The following is a 24,378-nucleotide window of genomic DNA, read 5'->3' as shown; positions in this document are numbered from 1 at the left end:
TCTGAGCTCGGAGACACAAGTTGCCTCTGCAGCCGCTGAGGCTTTGAAGGTTGGTCTCAGAATGTCCCTCAGCGATGTCACAGCTTGTTTGTGAGAAATAAACATCAAGTGTGTGTTGCTGTTTTTTTTTTTCTCCCTCCAGAGCATCATTGATTGCTGCATTTCTGTTTATATGGAAGCGAATGCCACCGCAGGAGATGAGCCTCTCATCGCAGAGATGTTTGGGTGAGCTTCTGTGCCATAATTCATCCTGATTAGAGTTGGAAGATGCATAGCAGGGGAATCATTTTCATAATGCTTGGTTCCAAATCAAGAATCAGTGTAATGAATCCCTCGCTCTCTGAGTCAGTGGGTGGAGGTCTTGACATGATTTCACCATGATTGCGGAAAAAAGGGTTAAATTGTTAAATATTGTACATTTGTAAAATGGCTATTGTTTGGCAAAAGTGATCTGGGCTGCGTTCTCCGAAATCACCTTAACGCTACGTCATTCTTAAGTTGTACCTTAAGAAGTACCTTATCCTTAATATGTGTTTTCCGAAACCTTCTTAGTTAAGTATACCTTCTGAAAGTCATACGTTCGTAAGGTTGGTCTGGAGCGCTCTTAGCTGTACCTTATCGCTGCTGAAGGTTCATACCGCTAGTGGCCACCACTACGAAAAAAGCTTTTTTACATCGCAGTTTAATTACACATAGAAACTTTATATGAACCTTTAATATAAAATCTGATTAAGTATTAAAATTACATTTTTACTTTACTTTAAAATTGTACACATAAAATACCTAATGGCCTACACCCAGTGAAAGTGTTTTCATTAATACAGTTTCCATAGCCTACACTAATGGTTGTTAGCTTTTTTATATAATGTGTTTATATAAAAGATGATGCGTGGTATTTGTACTCATCCTCTCTCTATGGAAGTTAATGGGAAGGATTGGCGTATCATATGCACGCAAAATTGGACTTTGGCGTATGCATTACACGCTATTGCAAAGTCATGGTTTTTATATACAGTGTGGCGATTTACGCCAATAATTTGATACGGCTAGTGGGTAATCAGCATAAGTTGTGGAGAACATTAACACACGTATGGCCGTGAGGGTGTGGGATTGCTCACTTGCTAAATTATAAATACATACACATATTTATTTCTGCATGTACATATTTTAATGAGCCCCGATAAATGCAGTTTATACTATTTCTAGAACGCTCATTTATAAAGAACATTGTTTTTTCAATACTTTACCTATACCGCTGTGCAGGAAAGAGCGCACAATCGATCATCGAGGCATCGATATCAACCTATTCAGCACCTCCACCATGGACAGCACCTGCTAAGGTCGCACTTAAGAAGGTTTACCTTAAGCAACATCCTAAGGTATAGTTCGGAGAACACACGTAGGAAAGGTATACTTGTAGTTAAGGTGTACCTTTTCAGTCTTCGTAGCGCACTAAGAGACAACGTTATCGGAGAACGCAGCCCTGGTAATTGAGATTTATGGATTTTGAAGATTGCATTTTTGTTTAGTCGGGACACGTTGTTAATTGCATTATTATATTCAAGCGTTATTGGTCATGTAAAGTGAACCTGCAATCCATACTTCAAATGTCTGGAAACACTTTTTTGTAGAGAAAAGGGGCTTCGCTACGTTGCAAGTTAAAATTTAGTCATTTTGTTCTGAAGATCTTGTTTTACGTGGATATTGGAATGATAAGTACAACATTTTATATTAACTTGTTTTGGCTTGTTAGTAGCTTTTTGTTTTTGTTCTTCTAGTGTTATGAGTATTGTTCTGAAATAAAAGGGGGGAAAATAGCATGTTTTTCAATATGTTTGGCTGACTGTATTTTATTATGACAATGAAGCTGCGTTGTCGAGTTAGTAATGCTTAACTGCGCGCAGGAGGCGCCGACACGATCACTTGATTTTTTTTTCCCCTTATAAAAGTGGAAACAACTTACAATAGCCTACTCCTTCGTTTGTGGTCATATAAGAGTAAGACATTGTTCCAAACTATTCTAAATATTTATGTTAGAACACCGGTCGTCCCGATTGCCACTCCGCCCCTGCTGTTTAGGGAAGATAGGGTGGATCGTATTCACATTGGGACGCAGGGTAAAAGTTTGGCTGAACTCTGACCTGGTCCTGTTTTCTTCAGTATTGTGGAGGAAGGGCTGTCCTGTCGTTATCAAGCCTCTTGGCGACTAGTACTGCAAATCCTGGGCTGCTTCTACCGAGCTGCAGGAAAACAGGCTCATGCTATTATGACAAAGGTATATTAGTATGTAGTGACTGACATACAACAAAGTTAGTTTTTTTTTTTTTTGTGAAGGTCATTTTTTTGCTGTTGATGATTGAGGTCATTATCTGTTGTTTGTGATTCTCAGAGTCTGCAGTCTCTTAGTTACATGCGGGCCATTCCTGCTTTCTCTCTCTTGGAGGAGCTGGATCTGGCTGTGGGCGCAGCGGTGGAGAGCATGGGCCCAGAACTGGTCCTGAATGCTGTACCCCTGCTCATCACTGGAATAAAGTGAGTTACCATGCTGTTGCTTCTCAACCTGCAGTCTGTCCTTGGTCCTGCCACTGCGCATAAAAAATAAAAAAAAATCCTGTTCTTTTCTAGCACAAATCATTACATTCATTACTGGAGGAAGTATTATGTTTTGTAATGTGAAAAAACTGCTTGAAACAAGAGCACCTGCCAGTAGGGATCAGAAAAATAATCTTGTTTTCTCTTTGAACAAAGGTTATTCTTATGACCCCATTGGCAGATGTTTGTGCTTCTTGTTTTATGCTTTTCATACCGTGTTGTTTCAGAAAACAAGACTCTCTTCAGTAAATGTGTGTTTATTTAAGACCTTTGCACTGGACAACAAGTAACGGTATGAGATTTTCACAGTATGATAATCGCCTCTTAACTAACTTAAAAGGAACGTTCTGTTTATGTAACCTAGAAGGTTCCCAGAAGGTTCTCCTAGGCTCTTCACTCCGATACGCTTCTGTACGTCAGCACTCCCCTTTCCCGGAGTAAGCGGCATGGAAGGCGGACGGATGTGGAGCTCAGTAATCACTACTACACACCATGTCTTGTTTTAAACTACTGTTTAGTCATTACAGTTAATCCGAGCACATTTGACATAAGGAGCATTAAATGAGACCGAATTATCATACTATGTTAGATTTCGTTAATATGTAAGATGTAAAAGTACCATGCCATAAAACAACCCAGATTTTATGTTTATTAAAACTCCAAATAGCATGACTTCAACAAAATATTCGATTTTAAAAATGTGTATTTTATTTTTACTGACATTAAAAACGAATAACATTTATTTGACTTTAACTAGGATAACATTACATTCGTTTCTTACCACTGAATTAACGATGATGTGCTTCCCTCTTTTGGTCACTAAACGAAAAAGTCTCGGTCAACATCATTCTCTTCAATTAGACGTGTCAAATCTCCCCGAAATAACAATATTTTCTCTCGTATATATATATATATATATATATATATATATATATATATATATATATATGCACATATATTAATTATAAGTAATTATCTATTAGAGAAATTAATCAACGAATATTGGTCAGTCAGTAAAACGAAACGACCGTTATTTATTCATTTTTTTTAATTACGCGATAAATAAGGCTTGCTGGAGAAGCGCGTGCAGATCAGAGTAGTGCAGTAAAGAAATAAACCCAGTGTTTATAATATGATTTTCAGACGCCTTTTCAGACTGTCATGTTTTTGGCTAATGAAAAGGAAAATCAGTTTCCTACTGAAAAGGAAAAAAGGAAAGGAAAGGAGGTGACGTGAGGCCTAGTATAGGGTGACTAGGGTGGTACTAGGAATTTGTGCTCTGCATTTGACCCATCCAAGTGCACACACACACACCCGGAGCAGTGGGCAGCCATTGCTGCGGCGCCTTGCTCAAGAGACTCACCTCAGTCGTGGTATTGAGGGTGCTGTACATTCACACCCCCACCTACAATCCCTGCTGGACCTGGGATTCGAACCTGCAACCTTTGGGTTAAAAGTCCGACTCTCTAACCATTAGGCCACAAAAAATAACCTCCACTACACCACTGGGTATGACTACTCAAAATAACCTGCAGGAAACATTCTGGGAAATGAATAACCAAATGGGAACGTTAGGGGAACGTTCTGTGTTTGCTGGGAGTGAAGTCTCCCTTCTAAATAAATAAATATATATATATATATATAAGCCATAGGGGAGAGTGGGGTGAGTTGTGCCAGTTTTTACTTAAAGTGACTTTATAGTGAAGCCATGACAGTAAGTCAAAGTCAACTTTATTGTCAATTCTGCCACATGTACAGGACATACAGAGAATTGAAATTGCGTTACTCTCAGACCCATGGTGCATACAAGTAACATTAAATACAAAAAGTAACATTAAATACAAGAGTAGAATTTAAAAAAAAAAAAATCCCTTCAATGTAAGCATGTACATATATTTCAGGATGTGGTGCATCCCTGGGAACAATAACTTTGAATCTGAAATAAACTGGTTCAGAATTATAGCTTTCAGAAAAAAAGTGGTCTTGTGGCACAACTTGCCCCTGGTGCGGGGTAAGTTGTGCCTTTGGGGAGAATACATCGGGGTAAATTGTGCCAGTGATTATTTAAGTAAAAAAGAACATTTTAATGTCATGAACTGTAATGAAATATAAAATCAAGACAAATTCAATACAAAATGACTAATTTAAGGTTTATTTAGATATCATTACCCTATTAAACTATTGGCATGTCATATATTCTACTTTTTCAGAAAACACAAAAAAACTCAGATACACAATATATGATATTTGTGAATAATTAGAAGACTGTCTGTCAACAAAATGCTGTCTGTCAATTATGTAACATATAAGAAAAAGTGACTCACTGTGTAGCCTACTTAAGCACTAAAACATGTGTGAAATATTTTCAAACTTGTCTATAATTGTTCAGACCCAACAATCAAAAAACCTTGATCATATAAATTTTACTTTGAAAGGCAAAAAAACAGTTTTTTGAGCTAAAATGTGCTTAGCCCTCATGTCATGTGTCTCTCTTCTTTAGGGGATGGGTAATAACCAATTTCTTCTATGGTTTCTTCTATGGTTTTCTAGAAACAAGGGGTGGAACTACCCCCGCCCCCCGGCACAAATCACCCCACTCTCCCCTATGTATATCTATATCCCAATGTAAGGTTGAATGTTTCAAAGAACGTTTTAAAGAGAGCAAACATGCACTTTCTGCCGTCCATGTCTTGAAGAGGAGCACTTCACAAAATAATCCGAAACTCGGCAGACATGATAAATATATTTATAGTATGCTTTAAATTACTACTTCAAAAAAAATAAAATAAAAAATAATAAAATCATGTTATATTGCGTAAATGATGCAAAAAAAAAACTGTCTTCACTTTTACCATAAAAAACAGCAGTTAACTGGCTGATTTATGAGAAAAATAAAACAATGTTCGCAAAGTTATAGGCTTGTTGGCTTTTCTGAGGTAGGCTAAATGTTCAGTTACTACTATTACGACTTATCCAGAAGATGTATTGACGTTTTTTTTTTTTTGTTTGTTTGATTGTTTTTGAAACTCTGATTATTCGATTTCACGAGACATCATGTTTATTAATAAAAAATGCATTCAAATATTTGTTCATGTGTATTTCGTACTGCAAATATTAAAAAGAAAAAGATCATTGATTCACATGCCGCCTGATCTGAGGCGAATATCTCACTACAAATTAAAGTGTACATTTATTATTCGTATTTTCTCATAAAATTGAAAGAATTTATAGGCTGAGACTTGCGTGCTGCAAATAATGAATGGACTTTAAATTGTTAAATATTGCTTCCAAGCATTTATACCGTAAATGAAACAGCTTGTGAATACTCCCGTATGGTTATGTACTGAAGAAAAATCAACAAGCTAACCGAGTTGAAGGCCATAGTAATTGGGGGCCCGTACAATTCTTTTTTTTTTTTTTTTGCATAAGGGCCTGGGGCTGACTTGCTACACCAATGATTCTTATACTGCAGATTTAAACTTTTTTTGGGGGGCAGGGTATGGAGATTAGATAAAATCTCTGTCCCTGCCATTTTTTTCCGCTGTGCGTGTAAAGCAGCCAATTGAATGCAGAGTGAAGCAGCCGAGCAAAAGTAAGTTGCATGTGTGTGAGTGATTTTTTTATTTTTTTTTCATTCATTTATTTTTTTAAACGTCATGCAAACGCCACGATTACCATACACGTTCAAACCGCGATAGACCATAGTACCGGTATATCTTTACAACCCTAAGTCAGAAAAAAACTGAGGTATTTGCGTGCAGGACACAGTTATTGTTGTGGTTCAATGTGTTTGTTTGCAGTGATGACCTGGAGTTCCCGCGCAGCTGGCTGATCTCAGTCCTGAGAGATCATGTGAAGAGGACTCAGCTGGCTTACTTCACCTCATGCTTTTTACCCCTGGCAAACAGACTTAAACAGACAGGTATCTGTAGCGACTCTCTCCTCATGCACACCGTGATTTATCACTTCTCAAAATGCAAGACCGTAAGCACTGTCTCTCTTGCTGTAGTGATACCTTTGCACATGCAAATTTACAATTTCTCAATCTGTGCTGTTTTAGCTGAGGAACTGGAGCAGTCGGGACAGACAGGGATCTCACGGCTGTATAACTCATTACAGCTACAGGTATGACATTAATGACAAGTGTTTTGACATTTTTAATGGCAGATTGATGACAATGTGAATAAAAATCACAGAAGCTGGTGCAGATCCAACTGCAAGCCTGTAAATCTGACTGCTTTCACAAACACACATAGCTTGTGTTTGCAAAACAATTTTCTCAATCTTTGCTGCTTACGATTTCATTTGGACTGAAGATGATCTGTGCTTGTGTAACCCCTCACACCCGAGTCCTACCGCACCCGCTCAGAGCGGGTCTCGAACCCGGGTCGAACCCGCACCAACGAGGAGGCTAAAGGCTGCAACCTCTAGCGTCTGTCGCTAGTGTCTCTTGACATCAGGGAGTGAGGTTTACCCGCACAGCTCCAACTAGCTGGCCTCCGTTACACTTGCATGAAGTCCAAATGGACTTATTTTTCCAGTGTTACATGCATGTGTGTGTCGAGGGCCATGGTCTTTGTTTTCTTTTTTTTCAGATTTGGAGCACGTTGCCTGGATTTTGCCGTTGCCCTACAGATCTGGTGGCCTCATTTAAAAATGTTGCCAGGTCTCTGAGAATGGCCATCAAGCAACATTCAAAGCTTAGGCCCTGCATTTTTGAAGCTCTCCAAAATCTTATCAGGAGCTGTGAGACAGGTCAGCTGGGGTGATAAAACAAAAGTGTCAACATCTCATCCGCAGATCCTCATAGTTTGTACATTGATGATCATTCATGCATGTGTATCGATTGTATGGTTTTGTGTCATCTGCAGAGCAACAGAAAACTGAAATAAATCAATTTTCCAAAAAATTCATCTCTGTCCTCGGCGAGTTGTATGAGGCAAAGCCTGCGCGGGCCGAGGCGGCGTCTGAGAGGGCGGCCATTCTGGACTGCATAAGAGAGTTCCTCACCATCACAGAACCAACAGTAATCATCATCTGTCGGATTAGCAAATCAGTAGCATCACTGCAATGCCAGACTTATCTGGCTTTAGCCACATGCTTGTGTTTATTGTGCCATTGCTCTACGATTGATGCATCTTAATGTCGTTTCAGATTGTGTGTGGATTCTTACAGAGCACTTTTAAAAAGCTCAGCAACGTGCAAACCTCCAAATACTCTCGGTAATGCATCACAACTTTACTTTCTTTTGCGTAGGCCAAAGTTCTGTTCAAAAGATCTTTGAGATAGTTGTACTTTTTTTCTTTTTGTAGACTTGCAGTCATGGAAATGGCTATTTCTTTAATTCCTCATGCGGGGGACCAATTAGGGGCCCAAACCCTTTGTTTAATTCAAGAGTTTGTAAAGGTGAGAATCATCCTCTTAACATTTGTAAGCCCTGTTGTGTCTTGTGTTGTTGTGAGTCCTTCATGTAATGTTCTGATTGTAGAGCAAGGACACAGACCTGCAGAGGAAAGCATACAGGATGCTGCAAGCGTTGTGTGCCGTCCATCCAGCAGGATTTGTTTCAGCCGATGTTTCTGCTCTGTAACAAATGCTGCTGGATGGATTGAAGACTGCAGCATTACCAGCAAAACCAGTAAGAGCTGTAACAAACCATCAGGAATCAGAGTATTTACACACACAATGTGTTCTGGAATAATAATACCGGGCTCTTGTGCTGTTTGTCAGCCCATTCTTCAGAGTTTGCTGTATGTTGTGAGAGCGATGGCCGAGGATGTTGAGGGGTTTATTCAAGCTCTGCTTCCTCAGGTTGGTCTCACACAAAGTACGTTCTTACATCAGACTGTTATTCTTCATTACAGCTCTAATACTGGCATGTTTGATTTGTGTTTAGGTCATCGCTCTCACAGGAGAATCGTCGGTTGGAGCCACCGAACCCGCATACGGTGTAATTGACGAGGCTCTGAGCGCTCTGGAGCGTTTTTGCGGTGACAAAAGAGGTGATGTATTTATAGTATCTTATTGCAGTGTATGTTGGCAACTGATGGGCTGAAATAATGACGGTCGTCTTCATCATGTGTTTCAGAAGCCATGAAGCAGTATTTGACCATATTGTGCAACGGATTTATTGGATCTGAGACAAAGATTTTTTGCACAGTTGTTGTCTTAACTAGAGTCTTGTTCCACCACAAAGGTGAGACTGACTGATACTGTTGAAACTACTTTGGTAACACTTTCTATGAAGCCCCTATTTATAACACATTATAAGGGTATTTCTAAGGCATTATAATAAATGCATAATGCATTATAAGAAACCTTATATGTTATACCATCTCATGAAAAATTATAACAACAATTATAATACATTATAATATTTGAGGTTATAACTTTTAAGATTGTGATAATTTATAACACACAATGAACGGCATATTAAATCTACTTCATTTATAATGGACTATATCATATTACATTTATTTTTTACATTATATTACATTTTATTTTGATGGTCCCCTAAGTCTATTGACTATAATCTTAAACTTTCTAACTACATGCCAACTAACACTCCTTAGAGTATTAGTAGGCTTAGGTTATGGTTGGGCTAGGTAGAATGTTCATGTACTTGTAAAGTTACTTATAATATAACATAATAGTTTGTGTTTTGGGGAAACATCAAAATTTAGTGTTAGCATATATTCAGCATAATAATAATTACTGCTAGCTGACATGCAGTTGCAGAGTTACTTATCAAAAGCTGTCTAAAGGGTACCATCAAAATCATCAAACTGTTCATATTACCCATTTATCTAAACTGATACCTGATCTTAGGGTTCTTTGGGAAATATTATTATAATTACTTATAAATGGTCTTTGTATGCTTTAAGTAAAGTGACATGAGAAACATGGCAAGATATTAGACTTATAATATGTTATAACTATGAGGAGGTAATCATTCTCTTAAAAGCTATAACCACAAAAAAGTAACAATTATAATACATTAAAACTGTTCTTATGAATACTCATGAGATGATATAACATATTATAAGGTTTTTTTATAAAGCATTATGCATTCATTATAATGCCTTAAGAATACCATTATAATGTATTATAAATACGGGCTTCATAGAAAGTGTTACCACTACTTTCTGCAGTTTTTGATTGCAAAACAATCTTGTGTGGTGGTAAAGCAGAGATCAGTGTGTAAATATTGTCTGGTGTTTTTGTGTAGAGTCCATGGATGAAGCATCGGCGGAGCCGCTGTTCCAAAACATCGGTCTTCTTCTGACCAGCTCCAATAAAAAGGTTGCCGGTGCCTCACTGGACCTAATAAAAGTGTTCCTTTTTAGTCAGCATAAGCTGATATCCAGCAGTCTCTTGCCTATTGTGAGTCCAGAAGAGAGAGTGTGTTTGCAACCTTAGATCTGAACATTAGAAAAGTGTCCAATAAAGTCACCTTCATGTTGCTTTCTCATCTCTCAGATTAAAGCAACCAGCAACGTGCAAATGGAAAAGAATTACATTTCCAAAATACGCTCCATTTACAAAAGACTGAGTATGGAAGTTGGGTAAGTCAATGAGAACTTGCATATTTTGAATCTAGACCAGGGGTGGCGAATGTCGATCCTGGAGAGCCGAAGCCCCAGAGTTTTGCTTCCAACCCTAATCAAACAAGTCAAGTCAAGTCACCTTTATTTATATAGTGCTTTTAACAATACAGATTGTGTCAAAGCAACTGCACAGTATTTAAACAGCACCATAGTGTGTAAGTAACGCATTATTGTAAATCAATTTTCAGTTAAAGGCAGTTCATCAATGAATTCAGTGATATCATCATCCAGTTCAGTTCAAATAGTATACGATATCGCTGGAAAATGTCCCCAACTAAGCAAGCCAGAGGCGACAGCGGCAAGGAACCAAAACTCCACAGGTGACAGAAATGGAGAAAAAAACCTTGGGAGAAACCAGGCTCAGTCGGGGGACCAGTTCTCCTCTGGCCAGACCAAACCAGCAGTTTGTACCAATGTCTGATTGTAGAGAACTCATCAGGATCCTGTGGTGTAGCGCCGATGGCCGTCAAGGTTGGCGAGGTCTTTAGTGATGATCCGTCTCTGGAGCTCATCTTGCGACCCCATCATCGGCGGTCCTCTGAGGGGTTGGCATCATCATCGTATTCTGAATCCGGACTGAATCTTGTATAATTCCTAGTTACCACGGGATGGGAATCCCGTGGCAGAAACAGAGAAACAAATAGAGAAATACTTAGCGTAGCTGCTGTTCCAACCAAGAAAAAAATTATGTGTTTTGCCCAAGCTGAAGAATATTGAGGTGCATTTGATCAGATGTAACTGAAGTACAACGTTATGAGATACATTATGTGAATGCTTGGCTAAAGAGATGAGTCTTTAATCTAGATTTAAACATACAGAGTGTGTCTGAACCCCGAACGTTATCAGGAAGGCTATTCCAGAGTTTGGGAGCCAAATGTGAAAAGGCTCTCCCTCCTTTAGTGGACTTTGCTATCCTTGGTACTATTAAAAGTCACAAACACACCTGAACAAACTAATCAAGGTCTGAATATGGCGTTATTTTTTAGTCAAAAGTTATGAGCGTGTAAGACATGCTCACGAGCACATTATGTTATTTCACACGCGCAAAAATGAACCTTCAGCTGGCATGATAAAAGTACTCGCGCACAAATTCAACAACCGAGAGGTGTACAGGCAGCTGCGCGCGAGCGCCTGGCATACTCTTATAGGTTAACTCTGCTTGTACAGTGGAACCCTGCTCGCGGAGTGCTGTTTTGCTCGCGCAGTCGATTTCTCCTCGCTCAGCTGATTTCTGCTCCCTCGAGTCTAGATGACTTTTGACAATTTGGGGGCGGGAACCAAGGAGGGCACTGACTCTCTTATGATTGGTCACTTTCATCGTAATCACACCCACAGGGACATCCTTGTACCTCCTTGTACTTTGATTGACAGCTCTCATTACATATCACGTTAAGTGTTTTCTCCCCCATAGAAGCCCATTATAAGGAAACAGCTTAACGTGGTTTAACGTACCTCAACAGAGACCAGGGAAGACCAAACTTCCGTCGAATTTCACTTATAATAAATAACGAGCTCTTATTCAGCATATAAAGTGATCGCCCCCCATAAGAAGTCCATTATTATAAAAAAATATGTTAAGCTTTTTCCTTAATGGAGTTCTATAGGGAGAAAACGTGTAACGTGATATTATTCATATGAGGTATCATTCCTATCACAGCAGCAAGTATTTATTTTAAGTAATATTTGACAGAAGTTTGTTTTTCCCCAGTCGTTGTTAAGATACGTTAAACCACGTTAAGGTGTTTCCATGGATTTCTATGGGGGGATAACGTGATATTATTCACTTTATATGCTGAATAAGAGCTCGTTCTTTTGACAGCTGTTGAGGGAAGTTAACCCACGTTTCCTTATAATGGGCTTCTATGGGGGAGAAAACGCTTATTATTCACATTATCTGCGGAATAAGGGCTCGTTCTTTTGATAGTGTTCTAAGTAAGGTTTGACAGAAATTTGGGGTTTCCTGGTCGTTTTTTTACGTATGTTAAGCGTTTTTCACGTTAAGCGTTTTAGAACCTATAAACGGGAAGATGAGCTGGATCCACACAAAGATACAATAAGGGACAAGGTTAGCCTGCAAAATCAAATGCATTAAATCAGCGTCAATAAGAATAGCACTTTTACATGTGAAAACAATTATGTTATGATTCAGTTAGCCTAATGTTAGTTGTCTAAGATGCAGTTTTTAAAGATTAAAAGTTTTAAAATGAGTGTCGGGCGATCAGCATCACAAGTGTTGGCTAAGGCGTTAGCTACAGAACGAATAGGCTAGCTAGTTGCGTTACTTATTGTGTGAATAACATAACATAATAACATATGTCTTACACGCTCATAACTTTTGACTAAAAAATAACGCCATATTTCTGAAGGGTTACTAGAAAGATACTGGCAGGTGAGTTTTAATTAGGGTTGAGCTGAACTCTGCAGGGCTGCGGCTCTCCAGGACCGGAGTTCGCCACTCCTGATCTAGACAGATTCTTTTGTAAGTTTGTAATGTAAATGTGTTCAAGGTTCGAACAGGTGGAAAAGGAAACCCCGAAAAAACACCATTATTTGCTGGAGGCCATCCAGAAAGCGGAGGCCCAGAGGAAGGAGAAAGGAGAGAGGTACACAGAGAGGATCAATGGAAGGTTTTCTTTTTTGTTGTTGTTGTTTGTTTGTTTCTAATGAGGGATTGTGAGTGTTTAATGCGGAGAAGCACTGTGCAATATGAACAGGCTCTTTTAGTGCCCATGATTATTTGTCTGTTGTCTGCAGTTATGAGGAATGGGCTTGGCTGACAGATGGGATGCCAAGAATGGTTTTAAATTTAATTGACCCCAAAGAAGCTCAGAGGGCTCTCGGTAAGAGATCTGTCCACTTGTTCACTTACATTCCGTCATAATCAACTTACATTTCAAGTAAAGACATATCTGTTTAATTGAGCCACAAATCCTGAGCGGAAAAGTTGAGCCCCGGATTAGGCTGAAGTCAGACGCATATTCATATCTCTTGGTGATCTTGTTCATATCTCTCTACAGATCCTGTGACTCCCTCCAGAAGGGCAGGAGTAAAAACCGTGAGTGTAATTTCATCCATTATCAAGAGAATAGAGAGGCACTGATAAAGGTTTGTGCTTTATGATGTTGATTTGTCGAATTCCTGTTGAACAGAAGAGGACGCATCTGGATGAAAGGGGGCCTGACACAAGAAAACGTAAGACAACATTAGTTAACCTTCCCTTACTTCTGCAAGTTGCGTGCTGTCAGTGATTCACCGGTGACGTTATTCTTAGAAGTCTTTACACAGTACAGAGAGCACTGTTCTCCAGACCCCCTTTGAAAGAAGAGATGTTTGACATCCGATTGTATGAGTGTCTGTATAGTGTAGTAAACGGGGCTCACGTCACCAATGACGCTGTGATTTTGGGTCACACGTCACTCAAGGTGCGTTTGTGAGTCTATCAGATGACCAATTCCCACCTCTCTGGGTTCAGTGTATCAGTCAAAGACTGTTAATTTGGCAATAGGTCAATAAATTGAGATTTGCACCCTGGAGGGAGTTGGTCAACTGATTTATCTGAAAGTTTGGTGGTTTAGCTAGCTAGTAGAGCCTTGAATCATCAACACAATGAAAACACAATTGTAATAAAATTAATGAAATTTATTAACAATAGATATGCAAGAGTAAATACAACACTAGTGATAAACCAATAAATGAATACACACTGCTAATAGATAATAGGCAACTAAATGTGAAAGAAGATACCAAATAAAGTGTAGAAACTAACAAAATGGAATGAACGCAGAATGGCAGAATGCAATGCTGTTGAGCTGAAAGTAGCAATATAAGAGATTTCTATGGTAATGTTGTCTATGGGAAACCCACTTAATGGCTCTGGTAGGTTTAATGATAAATAACTGCGTATTTATCTTGGAACAAACAATATAGCTATCATTTGTAATGCTGACCACAAGTAAATGTTATCTAAACAGGTTAGAAAACATAGGCTGCAGGTATAAACTAAGCCAAGGTCTTTAGGAAAGAGGTTTGGTAAGTTTATAGTTACGTTCCACTTGGTCGGGTGATCAGTCCGGCGGCAGAGACGTCTTCCACTGGTGATGCGGTTTGCATATAGTGGGGAGGGCACAGAGTTGCGTTCCGGTAGCCGTCGAGGCGCTGACCTGGAGGATGCTTGACTTCTGTTGTGCCAAAGAGGGTCCTTAGGGCGTGGACCGGGCAGCTGGGTCAGATGGATTCTCACAGGGTCCTTTGTAGCAGGGCTGCGTCGTTGAGGATCCGTGTGTTCAAGGCAGTGTCGGACTGGGCTGCGCTGCTTTCGGAGTGGCAGGAGTCAGACGGGGTCCGTCACTGCTGGGTCCTTTGCAACTGAAGGGCAGCCGAATTCAGTATAGAAGGTTTACTCAAGAGCTGAGTGGATCCTTAGCTGTCTTGAAGTCTCTTTCCTCGTCAGGCCAGAAACTCAGGACCTTGTATCTGCTAATGTCTTAACCTTGCGGGGTTCAGACTCAGAACGGTGTAGCTGTTAATGTCTCTTCCCTTACGGGACTTAGACGCAGTACGGTGTAACTGTTAATGTCTCTTCCCTTACGGGTCTTAGACGCAGTACAAGGAGTGTCTTTTCGGAGGCTACCTTTATCTCTTTTTGATGAGGAGGAGATTGGAATCTAGCGCCTCTCCATTCCAGGAATGTGATTGGCCACTTGTGTCTGAGGTGGCCATGGTGTTACCCGCCCTAGTGTGGAACTCATTTGCATATAGTAGAGTACAAAGTTAGACAGTGTCTTTTACAATTTACCCAATGCAACATTTCTTTACCAAACCTCTTTCAAATTGTTACCCACATTATGAGGAGCAAAAAGAGTCCAAACATGATAGAAAACTGTTGAACAATCACTTATTCATATCATAATATGTTAATACGCCTGCTTCTGTGAACTGTTAGGTTAACAGTCAATGGCCATCAACATACACTGTACTTTATCAATGGGTGAAGTGAATCTGTTGCAGTTTACATCAATTTAAGGTCCCCAAACATATGTATGAATGGATTTGGATGGATCTTTGTGGCCTTCTTTGTTTCGGCCACTGCTGTTGCATCCTGAAGGAATTTTTATGGCAGTCATTCCCAAACCTTAGGATTGGAGAGGGTCAATCCGTAATCCAATGAGAAGTCCTCTCTTAGGTGGTCGTGGTTGCAGAAGGTCTCTCTTCCTGTTCTGTTAGAGGTGTCTGGTAGTTGTCTTGGCATCTTATCTGATGTTTCTGAACATTTGTTTATGTTCCTCAACCAAGATCCAATCACAGTGTGGCACATCTCCCTCCACCCTGGCAGATAGGGAAGGGGGCCTGCCATAAACTGACCCTTGGAATGCCATTTCGACCGTTGTTCACTACATCTCCCCCCTACCCGGACTGATCGAGGACCCAAAGTCGTTGATCGGGTCGGGGTGCTGAAAGGGAACAGCGGGGACAAACACACCTCACCTTATCCTTCGACCATTGGCATTTTAGAGTATGCTATAGTTCAATAGTATGTATACATAACTAAATTTAAGGGAGTATAATAGTGATATCCTGTTTCAATACTACAAACAGGTTACTTATAAATCTACATGTAAGGAAAGAAAGGTGTGATCAGTGTCAATGAATACTGTAGTGGGCTATTCAGTGAGTGGGTATAGAGACTAAACAGTGTTCTACTACTTTATCTAGACAACGTTACTAGTCATAGTAGGAGAAAGCTCAGGTAGTGGCCTGCACACGGCAGATTTGAGCTCCAGAGCTTCATTAGGTCTCACCCTTCTCTGTCCTGCCAGATTAGCCTGCAATTTGTGGATTCGCTGGTACAGTATCCACCCTAGGGGGCCCACTGTGACCCACCCACATAGTGTTAGAATAAGCAAAAGGCTGTCACTGATATCCCATCCCCAAGTGAATGGCACCTTCTTATGTTTTAACTCTACAGGTGTAGCTCGTAGGCTACCTAACTGGAGGCTTATCTTTGCTAATTTAGGTCCCTCAAACAGGATTTGCTTCCTAAATGACTCATCCACTTCTAGTGTGTGTCCTTTAAAGGAATCAACTATTTCAAAGTCCATGTCATGCATGTCTGTATCAAGATGGTATAGAGCCACATGTTCAATGTGGAGAATTGCTCCTACTGGGATTTGAATTAGCATGGTCTCATTAAGGAGGTGTATTGTAGTAGCTGTATCATAACGGTCATGTGTCACTATGGCTTCACTCACAGGGGTGTTAACCAGCCATTTATTTCCTGCTCTCTCAAATTGCGTGTTAGTTACATCCTCCCTGTGTGTCACAACAGCTTTGCATTTGTCATCCTTAGTTAACCTTTTAATGCCACATAGACTTTCAACAGGGTCTCTCACGAAAGGTTTACTGGGACACAGCCAGTGAATGTCTTTGATAACTGTGCATAGATGTAGATTAGGTACCAGATACATGTCAGGATTTTCATCTTGGTAAGCTATCAGTGCGGGTGTCTCAATTTTTATGTGTACATCTTGAGACCAGAACCCTAAGTTTAACACTGATTTTATCCTGTATATGTTCTTAGTGTCAATTATTGGGAGATTTAACAGGAAACCAATTTCCTTAGCTTCTGGGTTAACGTGAATTGGTATGGCACTTCCCAGGCTGTAAGCTAAATGTACCTGCAGTGTTTGCGTGGTTCCATGCAAGGCCAGATTCAGAATATTTGTCACTAGCTCAACCGGTACCAAGTATGAAGGGATCCTGTTTGCTGCTAAATTGTCAATGGCAAAATTAACTTCTCTTAGCAAGTCTTGCATAAGTATTTGGACCCTTTGGACATGGGCATAGTCATATTGTATGACATCCACTATCCTGCCTATACTGTGGATAGTATAGTTCAACAGAGTTGTATGCTGATTTATGGCAAGGATCGTACCCTCTAATGTCCTGTCCATCTGCTGCAGCTGCTTTTGCTGAGCATACAATTTCTCTTGTATCTCAGGCATTTCTCCTTTTAAACCTTCTACATGCTTCCTTAAAGTGGTTATGCTAACGCTGTTAACTGTAGAAGTACCAACTGAGAGAAGTGAGCCCAAGGCGGATGCCGTTGTCAGCACTGTACCTAGGGAGCGCTTTGAGCGTCTAACACCCTTTAATTCCTCCTGTGTTATGGTAACTTTCTGTAGCTGTTTAAGCATGTGGATTGTGTCTAACTGCGCATGTTATCCTTACTCCATTGGGCTGCATGCCAGGGTACCGTCCCCCCTGAGGTGACATGTTTCTTATACACGTCAGCAGGGTCCAGCCGGACAAATACTCTCTGAGTGTGCACATAGTGTTATAGCCCGGTGTTGGTGAGACGAGACGAGAGTCCAACTAGATAGATAGATGCTTTTATTCTTGATTCTCAACGTAAAGACAGGAGATTTCCACACACATACTATGTTTGATGACCGACAAAGACAGAACTCAAAGACAGACTTATAAAGGCAAACTAATCAAGAGAACACAGGTGATACAGATAATGAGCAAACGAGGACTAATCACAGGACTAAACCAAATAATCACAAACAGACAGGGGAAGACAGCGGGAGAAACCAAATGACAAGCAGTGCAAAAACAAGGCAAAAGACACGAAACATAGGGCTACATATGACACTACCTCCCCCTCCCGGTAGGCGCGTCCCGCGCCGTGACGGAAACACCAGGGAGGGAGGGCGGGCGCCCTGGAGGCCGCTACGGGGCAGGACCTTCCTGGGTTGGGGAGGCCTCCAGGGCGGAACAGGAAGCCATGGCGGATCAGGCGGCCACGGCCGGACAGACAGTTCATAGGACCATGGCGGGTCAGGGGGCCATGGCCGGATCAGTTCATACTGCCATGGCGGGTCAGGCGGCCACGGCCGGACAGTCAGTTCCTTTGGCCATGGCGGATCAGGCGGCCACGGCCGGACAGACAGTTCATAGGACCATGGCGGTTCAGGTGGCCACGGCCAGACAGGCAGTTCAAGTGGCCATGGCGGATCAGGCGGCCACGGCCAGACAGGCAGTTCAGGTGGCCATGGCGGATCAGGCGGCCACGGCCAGACAGGCAGTTCAGGTGGCCATGGCGGATCAGGCGGCCACGGCCAGACAGGCAGTTCAGGTGTCCTTGGCTGGGCAGTCCCCGTGGCCCTGGCCTCAGTCCTCGGCCAGACCACGTGGACTCGGGGTATGTAGCCCCCCCCAAAATTTTCTTGGGGAGATTCAGCAGTTCATAGGGGGGATACTCTGGACGGCTGGACGGAACCAGCTGAGACTCTGGACGGCAGAACGAGACCGGCTGAGACTCTGGACGGCAGGAAGAGACCAGCGTAGGCTCTGGACGGCTGGACGGGACCAGCGAGGGCTTTGGACGGCTGGACGGGACCAGCGAGGGCTCTGGACGGCTGGACGGGACCAGCGAGGGCTCTGGACGGCTGGACGGGACCAGCGAGGGCTCTGGACGGCTGGACGGGACCAGCGAGGGCTCTGGACGGCTGGACGGGACCAGCGAGGGCTCTGGACGGCTGGGCGGAACCAGCGAAGGATCTGGACGGCGCTCTGGAGGAGCGGTCTCTGGACGGCGCTCTGGAGGAGCGGTCTCTGGACGGCGCTCTTGAGGAGCGGGCTCTGGACGGCGCTCTTGAGGAGCGGGCTCTGGACGGCGCTCTTGAGGAGCGGGCTCTGGACGGCGCTCTTGAGGAGCGGGCTCTGGACGGCGCTCTTGAGGAGCGGGCTCTGGACGGCGCTCTTGAGGAGCGGGCTCTGGACGGCGCTCTTGAGGAGCGGGCTCTGGACGGCGCTCTTGAGGAGCGGGCTCTGGACGGCGCTCTTGAGGAGCGGGCTCTGGACGGCGCTCTTGAGGAGCGGGCTCTGGACGGCGCTCTTGAGGAGCGGGCTCTGGACGGCGCTCTGGAGGCGCGGACACTGGAGGGCGCTCTGGAGGCGCGGACACTGGAGGGCGCTCTGGAGGCGCGGACACTGGAGGGCGCTCTGGAAGGCAGGACAGGATCAGCGGAGGATCAGGAAGGCTGGACGGAACCAGCGGGGATTCTGGACGACTGGATGAAACTGGCGGAGATTCAGGACGGCTGGGCGGAACCAGCGGGAACTCAGGACGGCTGGGCGGAACCAGCGGGAACTCAGGAGGGTAGGGAATTGCTTCTCCAAACCAGTCTATTAAATCCTCATCGACCATCTTGGCCGGGAAATCTGGAGCGCTGGCCATCCGGACTGAGGGATCCGGGTTAGCGGTCTCTTCGCTTGGGAGATCAGGTGCGGTGGTCAGCGGTGTTAGGCTGAGGAAGCCTAAGGAGCTCTGGAGGATTGCTGGATGTTTAGGGCGAGGCAGGCGGTCTGAACTGTTGGACCGGTATGTAGAGGCACTTGGCGTTGGGTGAGCCGGTGCGCGGTATTGTGTTTCTGAGGGGGTTGGACTTCGGATCGGGCCGTCATTCTCAATTTGCTCTACTTCGAAACTGGAGCCATTTAAATAGAGAATAATATTAACTAACTCGACAAACGGGAAATCATGGACAGAGAGATCACAACGAATTGTATCCTCGTCCAACCCCAACAGAAACACAATACCAATGGAGGCGTCGGGCCAGCTCACCCGATGATAAAGCTCAAGAAAATCCTCCACATACCGCTCCAACTCCCGACCGCTCTGCCTCAAGCTCCATAGACGTTCCTCAGCACTGCAGTTTTGGTCGGTCATTCTGTTATAGCCCGGTGTTGGTGAGACGAGACGAGAGTCCAACTAGATAGATAGATGCTTTTATTCTTGATTCTCAACGTAAAGACAGGAGATTTCCACACACATACTATGTTTGATGACCGACAAAGACAGAACTCAAAGACAGACTTATAAAGGCAAACTAATCAAGAGAACACAGGTGATACAGATAATGAGCAAACGAGGACTAATCACAGGACTAAACCAAATAATCACAAACAGACAGGGGAAGACAGCGGGAGAAACCAAATGACAAGCAGTGCAAAAACAAGGCAAAAGACACGAAACATAGGGCTACATATGACACATAGCAGTCAGTCACTAAAATTCCAGGGGCATCCTGGAGTACAATGCCAGTTGGAGGGCCTGATCGTACTATATCCAGGGGCTGGGCTGCATTGAGTACGCAGATCAGAGTGGTTATGCAGAGCAGGTTCATTCTGAAATTACACATATACGTAGTGTCACTTCACTACTTCTCAACGCAACTTTCGAGTACAACTACCAAATATCACTACGCTTAAGTACAACAACCAGTCACCGGTGCGCTGGCTCCAGTGCCTGACACAGTATAGATTTCTCTACACTGCCTGGATCTATGTGCTTCAGCAGGAGTTACTCCTGAGTGGTAGCTACCCCTTGTATTCCCATGTGGGGTTTATAAAACTTAATCTGATTAAAGTGGACCCACTTGTACTCAGGGGATCTTCTCCCTTTGGAGATCTTAACTACAGGGCCAATCCAATCCATCTGGAGGTTAGACCATGGAAAGGTGATACCTGCCCGCTGAAGGGGAGCTCTATGATGGGGGTTTGATGGCTGAAACTGACAACAAACTAAGCAACCTTGGATATAAGCTGCAATGTCTTGTTTCATCTGTGGCCAGTATGCTACCTGACAAAGGGTCTCATGTGTCGCCTTCACCCCCCGGTGGCCTCCACAGGGTTCATCATGGGCATGCATGAGCATAACCCCTCTGTGGGCTGTTGGGACCACCCATCGAGGCGGTGTGTTCTCATCAGGAGCATATACTAGCAAACCCTTCTCTAACCTCAGGTGGTGTCTGATAAGGTACAGGGTTTTCAGGTCACTTGACTCTGCCAACTTTTGTTCAGTTATGGGATGTTTTACTGGGTCAGAAATTAATAGGTAAACAGTGCTGATCACAGGGTCTTGCTGTTGCATAGCAATAAGGTCGGTATCTGCTAGCTCTCTGCATATCACTACAGCCTGAGGGGTGTCAGCAGGGGCTGTCACTGTGTTCTTGGCCTGTCTGCGTGTGATAGCATTAACACTTACAAGAGGAGGCTCTGTTGTTGGAAGCCACTCATTCTGGAACTGCCAGGGGGTACCTGCTATGGCACCTGCTTTGGCTAGTCTATCAGCTTCATCATTACCTATTTTGTCTGGGCCAGGAGTTTGTGAATGCCCTTTTACTTTCTTCCAGTACACGGTCATGCCATCCTGACTGACAAGGACATCACAAGCAAGGAACAACTCCTTATGCTTAACTTCCTTTCCTCTAGCATTTTTCATACCATTCTGTTTCCAGTGAGGAAAGTGAGAGACAAAACTGTGCCTGGCATAGTTTGAATCAGAACAGATTACTAAATCCCGGATCCCATACTTCACTGCTTGTTGTAAGGTTATGAGTGCAGCAGCGATCTCTGCGTACTGACTAGACTTAGAGCCTAAGGAGAACTGCTGAGCACCACGGGGGGTGTCGTTCTCCCAGACTATCCCTACCCCCGCCTGAATGTGTTGTTCATGGTGATAAGAGCATCCATCAATGTAGGCCTTAGGAAGGCCTGTGCAGACATTTTCATCATAGTAATGATGGCTTGAGATTAGCGAGGGTGTGGTGCCTACCATGTTGGCTTCAGGAGTGTGTTCTCCATCACTGCAATGCTGGCATGCAGCTAATCCTTGGCCTAGTGCCATCTTATTGTTCTGGGCATACCTTACCTCTACATCATAACCTTGTAAAGCCATCATCCATGTAGCAATGCGACTGTTTGAGACTCTCCCCTCCCTAAGCCTTTGGCTGTTTAGGAACTGGACAGGCTGATGACATGTCTCAACAATGACTTTCTGGCCACCAATGTAGCTACGGAAATGTTCAATTGCCCATACTGTAGTGAGCAGGGCTTTCTCACAGTCTGAGAATTTAGCTTCTACACTGCTGAGTGCTCTGCTAGCATAGGCAACAACCCGCTTGTCTTGGTCATGTTTTTGGGAGAGTGCTGCACTGAGGCAGTGTTCAGAGAAACCAGCCTCAAGGAAAAACTCCTTGTCTTTGTCAGGGTAGGCTAGGCATGGAGCAGTGCACAATCTCTCTTTCAGCTCTTTCATGGACTGTGCTTGTCCTTCCCCCCAGCTAAATTCTCTGTCTTTCTGAAGTAGCTCATGCAATGGTCTGGCTATGTCTGCATAATCTTCTATGAACTGACGCGAGTAATTGCACACTCCTAGGAAGCTACGCAGTTCAGAGACGTTTGTGGGAGGTTTGATATTCTTTACTGCTTCAATTCTACTAGTCTGGGGTTGGATACCATCAGGACCAACAGTCAGTCCCACATACTCCACCTTGGTTCTGCACCATTGTCCTTTGGCTAATGACAGTTTAGCACCTGCCTCAGTGAGCTGGGTGAGAACATGTCTTATCTCAGCTACATGATCTGGCCAGGTCTGACTACGCATGAGGATATCATCAACAAAAATTACATTGCTGCGTGTAGCTGCATCACTCATTGCCTTGCGTAGAAATATATTAAACTCTGCGGGGGAGTTTGAATAGCCAAATGGACACCTGTTCCAAGTGAATTGTCTACCTCCAAAGGAAAATGCTAGCTTGTACTGGTCTGCAGGGTCTACCTTCATTGTCCAAAAACCATTTGCCACGTCCACTGTGGAGAAATATTTGGCTGTTGTCACCTTGGCTAACTCTTGGTCAAGATGTATCATGGGCCAACGTGACAGGGGAACCTGTTTGTTGAGCTGGCGGTAATCTACAGTTAAACGCCACTTTCCACTCGGCTTTAGGACAGGCCAAATTGGAGAATTGTAAGTGGAGTTGCATTCGCGAATGATCTTTTTCTCTAACAGGGAATCCATAATTTCCTGAATAGAGTCAAAAGCAGCAAGTGGGATTCTGTACTGACGCACAAAGGTAGGCGGGGCATTTGGATCTGTGGGAATACGGACAGTGTGGACATCTGTGACACCGCAATCATAGGAATCCCTAGAAAAGATTTCCTGGTGTTCATAAAACACCTGCCGTAATTCCTGACGCTGGACCTCTGTGTCCAGAGCATCTGCCTGTGCTAACTGTTGTTGCACCTCTGCCTCAAAACCAGGGTATGGTTCAGTACAAGGTTCCGCATCTTGCTTATCATTCAGTGGTACAGATGGCTCCTGGGCCATCACAGTATGTACCACTATCTCGCCTTCACTGTCAAAGTGTACTCTGCACATAGTCCCCTCAATCACAGCTGGATGGGGTGTGATGGAAATCATTTTTGTAGGGTAGGTGAGATACACTTGCTCATAGCTGTCTTTCTCTATCGGCAAATCAGGAAGCTCTCCTATGACAGGAATAGTTAATTCAAAATCATGAAAGGAGCTATCAATTATATACCCTAGAGGGGTGCGTGGGGGAATGTGGATACTTCCTCTTGTGAGGTTTTGTACCAGCATGTAAGTTGAGCGGTTGTACAGTTCAAGCTGTGGGTTCCCACAGATTGTGAGTCCCAATTTGCAAAATTGAGCAGAGGGCTGGAAATAGGCTAGTACTGTCTGATTCAGTTCTTGACCCCTTTTAATGATAAGCCTGATGGGGACCTCTGCCGTTTGGGCAGGAACCACCATTTCGAACTCATTCATTACCTGACATGCTTGAGGGATTGTCTGACCAGAACGCATGTTGTTAGGATCACCGGATAGCACGTTAGGACCAGTATCTGCCCTGGACCACAACACATTGTTGACTGTGTCTAACAGCACTCCTAGTCTCACTAACACATCAGAAGCGATGTATACTGAGTGTGGCAGGTCAGGTACCACAAGCATGTAGTGCTTGAACTGTTTATGGCCAAACTTAAGAGAGACTGAGCAGACTCCAACACTCTTAACTGTTGTCAGGGGACAACTGGAAAGCCGCAGCTCCTGTTTCTTTTCCACCATGGGGGTCATGCAACATTTATCCTGTAGCTGCATATAAAGTTCCTGACTTATTGCTGACTTCTCTAACCAGAGTGTAACCACAGCATCTTTGACAGGTACATCATTGATGTGTATGCCCCCTACCACATGGGGATTGTACACCTCAGTGTTATGAGGTTCCAGGGCGCACAAAAATGCATCTTTCTTCTTTAACAGCTGCAAGGGAAGTCTGTTCTCGTGAGCTGTGCCTGCTAAGATTTGCATGTC

This window comes from Garra rufa, chromosome 2 (genome assembly GCF_049309525.1).
Source record: "Garra rufa chromosome 2, GarRuf1.0, whole genome shotgun sequence".
In the NCBI taxonomy this organism is placed as follows: Eukaryota; Metazoa; Chordata; class Actinopteri; order Cypriniformes; family Cyprinidae; genus Garra; species Garra rufa.
Note: the sequence above shows the minus strand (reverse complement) of the source record.